The 11,075-nt window shown below is 29.5% G+C and overlaps 1 protein-coding gene across 1 annotated transcript in view; it reads right to left on the bottom strand.

Moving 5' to 3' along the window:
* The window catches only part of LOC126897908 (uncharacterized), a 114,278-nt gene that overhangs the window by 71,916 nt on the left and 31,287 nt on the right, over positions 1-11,075 (bottom strand). The gene's annotated exons all lie outside the window — the stretch shown is intronic.

Here is an 11,075-nt window from a genome sequence, read left to right on the forward strand (position 1 = left end):
GAATGAATCATGTAAACACCTAAATAAAATAATCCAATAAAAATAATTTTAATCATTTTCAAAAGTTTTTTTTTATTTCGTTATAATTATTTATAAATCATCATCATGCTAAATCATAAAAAAATCGTATGTATTTTTGGAGTTAATTCAAAAAAAAACTAAATTGATTTACAATCACTATTGCCTATTTAATACTAAACATTTATTGTTAATTGGTAAAAATAAAATTTTAACAATATTTTCCATAATAGCTTTAGTTAGATAGTAAATGTTACGTAATAATCATAACTTTGTGACATTATCTAAATTGTATATGTTACGTTTGTTATCATGGCTTGGCATGCCTTTAATTAAGACAACTTATTTACCAGCTGCATGCGTTTTAATTCATGTTTGAATTATTGAGTGCTGTTAAGAAAAGATTTTTAATTTCATTAAAATACTTTATTTTAAATAAAAGAAAAATAATTTAAATCATTTTCAATAGTTTTTTTTCACGCGTTACGTGAGAATTTTCTTCAGACCAGTGGTGCAGGTTGTGTAAATTAATATTACCATCTTTGGTAAAAGAAGTTTACTCCGTAAATAAAATTTTATTTAAAAAAAACGGTAGCACAGTGGGGTTGCAGCATAGTATGGATGTCGCATAGTTGGGACAAATATAGATGATATCTGATAGTGATTAAAATCACTATCATAAGAAACGCTTCGATGCAAATATGTAGATAGTATTTAATTCTATAAAATTAGTGCATAGTTACAAAAGCAACATCAACTACTATTTCCTTAATTATAGCTTGATTATTAATTCTTAGATTCAAAAAAAAAAATATATAATTATTATAATTAATTGTTTTCAAATTATTATTGTATTTGATATTTAATATGTTAAAAGTAATCATTTTTAACCTACTTTTTTTTTGAAGTGAAAGTTTATGATAAAAAAAATTAATTTATTACTATAACATTTAGCTTAACTTGTAAGCTTGAAATTGATATCATAAAATAGAAAATGCTTTGAGAATTAAAAACGGTATTGTGGAGATGAATATGCAGTTATTAATTTTGTAACTACTATTTACAATAAATTTAGGAGAAAATTTCAATATTTCGATTATTATCACTATATTTTTTTGTATTCTTATCGTAAAAGGTCATATAAATAGAAATTATTGTAATCAATTCTAACTAACTTTTAATGTTTGTAAAGAATCTATAATTGAAATATTCAGAACTTAATTAATTTTAACAATTTACATTAATTAAAAAAAACATTAAAAAAATGTACACAATTGAGCGTATTAAAATTTGTTTATAATAGTAAAATTCCATTGTTAATTTATGAGAAATTAACAATCATTTTTTTTAAAAATGATTTATATAGCAACATGTTACCAAAAAAATAAGAATATTATTGACTGGTAGTAGTATACACGCATGTCATTAAAAAAAAAATAAATTACAAAGTAAAATTATTTAATTTTGTAGTTGAAAACTTTTATATTACATCAAATCTAATTCGATAATAAATACTTTAAAAATATTAAAAATGAATGATTTTAATTGTCTGTATGGAGTAAACTGGTTAAGCTACTTTTTATTTAATTTTTTTCAATTTTTGAGGATAATATCTTCAACTAAATACGAACCATTTGACGTATCGTTGAAAAAGGTAGGTCAAGAGAGAGCTGGGAAATTAATTGCAGCCACAAAAAAACCACATATTAAAATAATCTTAATCTGTATAAGGCATTTTTTCTCGTGATAGTAGATTACTGTAATGGGGTCCTTGATATTTATTGAAGTTATTGAATCTAAATAAGATAATAATCAAGCAAGTTTGATTTTTTCAAAAAGAATTTAGAATTAGCATCTTTTTGAATATGGTAGCCATATTCACCGTGAAGACGATCTATATCTCGAAATATTTTTTTTTCATCGTAAAATATATTATATGAACTTTAATTTAAGATTAAATATATGTGTCAATATTTGCGCAACATTTTCAAAACTTAAGTTGAAAAAGATAAATTTTTGGATAGAAGTTGTTTTTTTGAATTCTCCTCTGTGGGCGGTCAAATGTGAGATTTTCAAAAAAATTGTATCAAATGAAAGTGAAATATCTAAGGCATAGGTTTTTAACTATGAGATTTTTTGGTTTTGAATTTATTAAAATTTTAGAGTTTAGACTTTAGTGTGAGGTTTTTTGTTGTTTTGATAGAATTATTTTCTTGGTATCTTGTCAATAAATGTTTTGAAAACATTAGTAGTGAATGATTTTAATTGTCTATATGGAGAACATGGGATAAGTAACTGTTTAATTGATAAATTAGTATTTTTTTTCAATTTTTGAGGGTAATATTTTCAACTGGATACGAATGGTAGTCATTTGACATATTGTTGAAAAAAGTAGGTCAAATTAGAGCAGAGAAAATAAATGATAGTCTTCTCAGGTTTACATCGAATCTAAAACTTAAAATATAGTAAAATAATTTTAATATGAATAAGAAATTTCTTCTCGCAAGTGGCGACTAAAGTGATGGGATTCTTGATCTTTATTAAAGTTATTGAATATAAATGAGACAAAAATCAAAAGAGTTGAAAATTTATTCAAACTTCTAAAGAATTAGAAAAAAGTCCTTGCCATAGGGAGGTTGAAATCTTGTACCCCAAGCGCGTAAGACACAAGTGTTACCGACTTGCTAACCATATGTCGTAAAAAAAGCAAAAAAATTTATACAAGTTTAACTATGCTATATCAATTTGATTTATATAATATTTATAAAAATCAATGTACTTTCCTTGTCAGGTATTTTAAAATATAATAAAATACAAAACCCAAAATTTTAATACAAAAATAACATATTTTTGAATATAGTATTCATTTTCACTATAAAGACAAATCCAGAAGTAAATTTTTTTTTTTCAAATATAAGTATATTACATAAGCTTTAATTTAAGATATATATAAGTCTCATAATTTCCGCAACACATTCAAAAATTAAATGAAAATATCCTAATTTCAATACGTATGTTGAAAGTTTTGACCCCCCTTGTATAAAGGGAAATGGTCCGATTTAAAAAAAAAGTATGCCGAATGAAAGATATATATATATAAAGTATTTATTATTCATAAATAGGGTTGATTCATGCATTTTTTAAAAAAGATATAGCAATATAATGTTAAAAAATGTAAAATATAATATCTAGAATTTTTCCTTTTAAAAAAAGATTTCAGTCTGATAATTTAGCAAACTTTCCAAGGATTGAACACGAACTTTCAAAAAACAATACTGTTGTTTTGTCCAGCTCCATAAAAACACAAATTTATGAAGATCTTGATAAACTTGAAAATTCATTTAATGATTATTTGAATTCTACATATTCAAAAGCAGACATATGGTTACGTAATCCTTTTGTTGTGGACTAAAATTCAATTGATGATTCCGATCTGGTAAAAGATGAATTAATTGATATAAGATAGAAAGAAATGGTGCGTCAAGATTTTCAAACCAAAAATATAATTGAATTTTAGTATTCATTGACGCAGGATTATCCTCGAGCTGTATCTAGGGCAATGCAATTTTGGATTCCATTCGCCACTACATATCTTTGCTAGTCTGGATTTTCTTCAATGGTCACAATCAAAACAAAATCACGAAACCGATTGGACAACCAAGATGATATGCATGTTTCCCTGTCCAATAAAATCCAAGATACCAAGAAAATAATTCTATCAAAACAACAAAAAACCTCACACTAAAGTCTAAACTCTAAAATTTTAATAAATTCAAAACCAAAAAATCTCATAGTTAAAAACCTATGCCTTAGATATTTCACTTTCATTTGATACAATTTTTTTGAAAATCTCACATTTGACCGCCCACAGAGGAGAATTCAAAAAAACAACTTCTATCCAAAAATTTATCTTTTTCAACTTAAGTTTTGAAAATGTTGCGCAAATATTGACACATATATTTAATCTTAAATTAAAGTTCATATAATATATTTTACGATGAAAAAAAAATATTTCGAGATATAGATCGTCTTCACGGTGAATATGGCTACCATATTCAAAAAGATGCTAATTCTAAATTCTTTTTGAAAAAATCAAACTTGCTTGATTATTATCTTATTTAGATTCAATAACTTCAATAAATATCAAGGACCCCATTACAGTAATCTACTATCACGAGAAAAAATGCCTTATACTACCCAACCATGGTCCATTGTGTGCATCTCATACCGAATTGTCTTAATACGGTTTACCGACCTATCACCGAAGTGTTAATATATTACCAACCATAAAGTCACCTCTAAAGATGACCAAAGAGTCCTGTCTTTCTGGCGAAATTAAGTATCTCTCTGGGTTTTAGGTTTTTAATATCTTCTTTTTTACTCAAGTAGTTTGATCTTAGTGTGGACAAGGCTTCACATTCGCACATGATGTGAAATGATTCTTCCTCTTCTACTCCACACTGCCTGCACAATGGTGATTCCGATATCCCCATTGTGTTAAGATGTTTAAGCAGGTGACCATGTCCTGTCAGTAGACCAGTCACGGTGCTTATTTGATGTCTAATTATGCTATTAAGATCACCCAACAGTAGACCAGGGGTCTACTATTAACATTTTATATTATCTAGGTACTACCAAGTACTTCCAGATTTTCGTGTGTTGTTCTCTGCACCAATTATTGGGTAGCGCTTTGAGCGATTGCTCAGTGAGTCCTACCACTGGTTCTGATCCAACATAGGTGTTCTCTGCTCCTTTCCTGGCTAGAAAGTCAGCATTCTCATTTCCAGTGACACCGTTGTACCCACGCTAGTGTAACTTTTTTGATCCTCGATAGTGATTCTAAAGTTTCCCTGCATTCGAGGACCAGCTTTGAATTCACCTGATCATTACAGAGAGCCTTCAAAGCCGCTTGACTATCACTTAAGATAGCTACCTTCCTATTTTTGTATACTAGTAGGTTCTGAGCCCCTACTAGTATTGCCATCACCTCTGCTTGGAAAACAGAAGGTGTTGAGCCCAATGACATACTTACATTTATTCGTGGCTTCAAACCACAAATTCCAGCACTTACCTTTCCTGATTTTTTGGATCCATCTGTATATATAACAAATCCTCCTTTTTCAGTCAGGTGGTTAATATTCCATTCTCTACGTGTAGTGATTTCCGCTTTGTTGGGAATGTTATTCTTAAGAACCGGTTTGATATAGTCCAAGGGGTACTCTAAAAAGCCCTGGTCTATCTCTTTTAGTATTTTACCATGTTCTGTTGTGTCACTCTCCAAAGTTCATATACCTAAGTTGTGGAATTTTAGTGTTGTGGCTTTGGCGTGAGCTTTAACCTCTAGATGCAGAGGAGGCAATCCGATTAGTGCCTCTAATGCGACCGTTGGTGTAGTTCTTAATGCTCCAGTGATGGCAATACCAGCCATTCTCTGTATGCGACTAATTTCTTTCTCAGCTGTAATGAGTGCTGTTTTGGTCAATCAGATTAGGGCACCGTACAATATCATATGTTTAATCACTGATGTGTACAACCAATACATAACTCTTGGTTTAAGACCCGATGTCTTTCCCAAGGCTCTGCTGCATAAAAATGATAATGAAGTTTAGTTAAAGGTGTGTATAATTTAATGTTTATTTATAATGTTACTATATAAACAATTAATTAGGACATAAACTAGTTTATTAGAAAATTTATTACAATTATAATCACAATGTACAATTATCCAATACAAATTCATACACTCAGACATTTCTTATTAAGTTTAATACATTAGCTTACAATTTTACTCGCCGTATTTTTAGGACCGACCATTCAGTAACAATTTCCGGAATATAAATTTTATCCACAATATCTCGATCTAAAAATAATACCAATAACGAATCTAGTCTCTCGTCACTAATTGTTGTACGTAAGTGATTATAAACTAATATTAAGCTATTAAAAGAACGTTTACTAGATGCAGTAAGCTCGTAAGCATACACATTAACATTTGTTAATGTGTATGCTTTTTTTGAAATATCATCAAAATTTTTACACTCTTTACAAGCATCTAATAAGATTTAAATTTCAAAATAAAAACATTCTGGTTCATCTGAAATAATTTCTGGACATAATATCATCATGGCTTCAATTATGTCTTTTGTACAATTTTCCTGTCAGTCGGGATATGGAAGATTTCTTGAAAAGGTCGTAATAATGTAACCATGCTTTGGAGATAATTGTTAACAGTTGACGTAAAAACATCTAAAAGAATTTTAAATTCTATGAGATAAAATTGACAAAAATCAATCTTGGCAGCAGTTAAGGTCTATGGTGCTTATCTAAATCTTTTTCAGGCTCCATATTACACTTCTTTGCAAAAGATGCAGCACTTTCCACTAATTCGTCAATTTTGTTTTCTTCATTTAATTCTTAAAAGGATTTTATTGTACTTTCGATTAATTGCACGACGTAATAATATTTCATTTTTCTGCTTCCAATAACTCCGTAATATTTTTTACTTTAAACAATTTTTTTTAAAAAACACAAGGTAAAAATAAAATTGAAATATAAATTTTTTTTGTACAGTGTCATTATTGAACATGTGGTACTGGAATCAAAACCTTTGACGACTTCGTATCTTCCAAAACATGTACCACGTATTCATAGCTAACTGAAATCGCTTTGATAGATTCTGCCCGTGCTGCCAACGCATCTTGGACAATTTTTTTAACTGAAACGAATTTTCACCATCCTTAAGATTATCCTGCAAACGTTGATGTTTTGATGTACTTCCTGAAATAACACATATAAACAACTTTCCAGAGTATCAAAAAATTATTTTATTAATGTACTCGAGTTACAGGCTGATTCTATAAAAATATTGATTCTATGTGCTTGACAAGGAATGTATGGAATATTCCTTAGACACATTTCTGATAATCGTTTCTGTGTATCATTATATTTATCGGACATATTACATACAAAGTCACAACTTTGGAAAACAATTTTATTTACTGGTAATCCCAATGAATTCAACACTCCAAAAAATTTTTCTGCTAATTTTATATCTGTTTTTTTTAGTAAGAACCCCATCTATATTTAAAAGACGTTTTTTTGATACAAGTTCGCCATTTTTCTCGTTGATATAATGTATGTTGATTGTAAGACGATCATTGTGTGATAAGTCAGGTATTGCATGTGCAATTACGAAATAGAATTCAGCATTTTTTATTTCGCTAATAAACATATCACGTGCTTTCGTGCTAAGTAAACTAATAAATCATTTTGAGAATCTACCCATAAGTAAGTAACTTTGTGTTGTTGTTCGTTAGTTTCTCTTAACCACTGGGTTAAGAGTTATGGAGAATAGCGAGCTAATAAATTTACTATCTTGGAAAAATTACCATTATCGTTTTCGTGACCTCTAAAGGCTAAACCTTGCCTTGCTAGAGTCCGAGCTACATCAATTAATATTTCTAATACTTTTTTATGGTACTCTTTTTGTTGTTCCTCCCATATATTTTGCTCCCCAAGGTCTTTGTCAAGAATAATGTTCACGTGGCTCTTTTTATCCAAAAAATGACAATAATCAAATATACCTGCTTTATGATATTGTGATGAAAAATGTTCAGTAAGTTTTCCTTTGTTTTTGATTCCACGAGTTTTCATTTTATGCCAACTACGGATACTAGAAGAAGCCCACTCTGAAGTACCAGATTTGGATGGAAAAAGGCCAAATGAGAAGCAAAATGCTGCATATTTCTCAATACTATATTCTAACATTTAAAAATCTTTATACCACGTAGGATTAAAGCGGAGATGTTTATTTGAAGCTATGGCTTCATTTGCTGGGAAAATAGTCATTTTTGGCTGAAAAGGTCCGAGGAAAATCAAGTAGAGCCGGTCTTGCTGAGAAAGCACGGTTTTTTTTGTTTACCAGGGTAATGATCCACATGTTCATTTTCAGTAACTACAATTTCATAATTTTCTTCAAATATTTATTTCTCTCCTTCTCTTGCGTAGTGAAGTATCTCCTCACATTTTTTTTGAATTTTCGACAAACAATCAATAATCTCGATGACAAATATTTTTTGGGTTTGGAACATAAACAATCTTGATATTTTTTAAATATCACTATCTCTATCAAAATTAGCGAGAAATTCAGTAACTTGTCCAGCACAACTCATCCAAGAAAATGAGTCATCTGTAGATATAGTTTTACTAGTTTCAATCTTTGAAGGTTTTTCTGTATCTACATTTCATCATTTTCCACAACTAATGGCTCATCACTGATATCATTAACAGCAATGTGAGATAAATCAGTAATAAACGATGATTCGACCACTGTTGGTCCTTTAAAAATATCAGTAGACGTCCCAACTGCGGAAGATAGAGGTGGAGATTGCGTGACAAACTTGGAAGAAACATGTGTAAAAGAAACTACTGGAGAACTAACAGTAGCTTTTATCTTAGAAGCTTCAAATGGATTTAATGTTGCACCTACGTGTTTAACTTTGACCTTTTTACCATGATGTATTGATTTTTCATGATGATATTATAGTCATCGTCAAACTGGCTACTGCATTCTTCACATTCCATTTTAATACGTTTTCTCTTATTCATAATATTATAGGTATTCATAACTGTTCAAAAATACAATTAATGTTACTCAAAACCAACAAACTACACACAATAAATTTTTTTTCGATTCACGAAACGTAAAAATAATTTTATTACAAGGCAAATTAAAGAAATAAGAAAATGTTGTTTTTTATGAAAACGTTTTTAAAAACATAATTTTTCCCAATTACAATAATTAAACAATAATGATGAAAAATCCGATGTAATAAAATAATATAAAATATTTTCTTAAAATTTCATTTATACTTGTTGCTTTACAATAGTCTTCGGTGACCTTTTGCAACTCATGGGCCACAAACACAAACACAAATTTAAAAGATTAGTGATTTATGTAAATAAATTTACAATATTTTCATTTTTTTACGATTATTAAGAGAAACGCGTAAAAATTTTATACAAAATAATATTTCACAAAAATCAAAACTGTACACAACTTTCGTTATAAAACAAAATAAAAGACACGCATCCACAATACAGTTGACATGACCATACCCGATTATGGCGGTCCTTACATATACGTAATGTCGATAACACGGGTATTTTGAGAAATTCTCAAACAATATCCTTTGGCCAGCCGTAGAACAGATAATAAATTGTTTACAGTGTACATTGTTTACGAATGAGAGGTAATAAAATATTAAAATAGACCTATGATTTCTATTTTCAATGACTACAATACACTTAATCATCAAAAATAGAATAATTACAGTCGACACGATTTTACTGGGTTGATTATGAATGGCGTTTTGTCGACTGTATCAAATTTTTCACTAAATTTGCGATTTGCCGACTGACAAAAATAGGTCGTGGGGTGTGCACCCTAATTACCCACTCGCGGTCCCAAACGCCCCTAAATATTGTTATAGGTGCACAGTGTACGGTCAACTGATAACAATTTTTTTTTTTTTAACTTTTATAGCCCATGTAGGGACTTTGCTGCTTCTACTATTTGATGGTATCATTCTCTATCTACGCACTCTTCTAATTTTAATCCTGGCGCACATTTTCCAAGGTCTGATTTGACTATGTCTATCTACCTCTGCCTTGGCTTCCCTCTAAGCCTTTTCCCATTGATAGTGCCAATCATTACATCTTTTATTATACCAGTAGATCTCCAGGCATGTCCTGCACATTCCATCCGTTTTCCTCTTATAAAGGATTTAATATTGGCCTTTGAGTATATTTGGTAGATTTCTCTATTGGTTCTTCTTCTGTATTCCCTATTTTCTATGATAGGGCCATAAATACGTCTCAATACTTTCCTTTAACAAACGGAATACTCGTGTTGACATATGATAATGTTTCAATTTTTTATAATAAAGATTAGAGTTAATCATTTCTGTATAAAGCGCGTTATACATTATTATTCCAGTAAATAATGTAATAAGACAGTTTTTACTTTCGTTCTTTATAAAATTGACACGGCACCGCCTTTTGGTCTAGACTGGCGCTCACCCGTGTCTCTCTCGATGTCAGCCGTCCAGCTATTAATATGACAATCGGTTTTCATCGGTTGTCTCTCCGCCCTTGACATCGAGATAAGGACGTCACCGAATATGGATTACTGATATTGAGGTCTGTTCCGTTTTCGACGTACACCTTAACTGGTTATTTTTACGATTGTGATAAATATTAATATTTATTGTGCTTTCGTTTGTTTTTTCAACTTTGATTGTGAGATTATTAGTTGTAAGTAATCCGTAATTAACGGATTGCTGCCCAGGTGATATAAAAAGTATCTGTGTCGACTATTTTAATTTATTTAATTTCATATTTGAACTACAAATTACTTGTGTGGTGTTATACCGCACCATTATTTCCTAATTTTATTGCATTTAATCTCAAATTTAATTTTTTACGATTTCGTTTGTGACGGAATTTTAATCATACATCCGTCTTGTGACTCTCATTATCATCAAAGTTCTTTATTATTTAGTCAAAAAAATAATACATTAGTGTATACTTCAATTTTTTGTACTATTTTGTACTTCCTGTCTCATCTTACAGTTCTTAGCTAATGGATATCTGTTATAATTTAAAGTATATCCAAAATCAATCTACATCAAATTTAAAATAAATTGCTCCTGTTAATCTATTGCCATTATCAGCGTACTAATAATATGAGATTAGGAATCTAGTGTGTATTTAACAATATATAAAATTTATAAATTACCAAATAGTTGGCTTAAATAAAAGTTTTCATTTTATTTACATTTTGCCAAACTTATTAAGTCAGTATGCAGTAGTAGCATATTTCACATTTGCTGACTCGATGAGAAGTCTAAAATTATAAGATTTAAAGCTAACCTAATACAAATAAATAATTAGTAAAATTTAAAAAAATGCTTGAAACAAAACTAATATCATCATATTGAAATTAAAGAAACCTATTTATGAAGTCGCTAACTAAGAAACATCTCACTCAGAAATAA

Source organism: Daktulosphaira vitifoliae, unplaced genomic scaffold, assembly GCF_025091365.1.
Source record: "Daktulosphaira vitifoliae isolate Bord-2020 unplaced genomic scaffold, ASM2509136v1 Scaffold_2, whole genome shotgun sequence".
Classification (NCBI taxonomy): Eukaryota; Metazoa; Arthropoda; class Insecta; order Hemiptera; family Phylloxeridae; genus Daktulosphaira; species Daktulosphaira vitifoliae.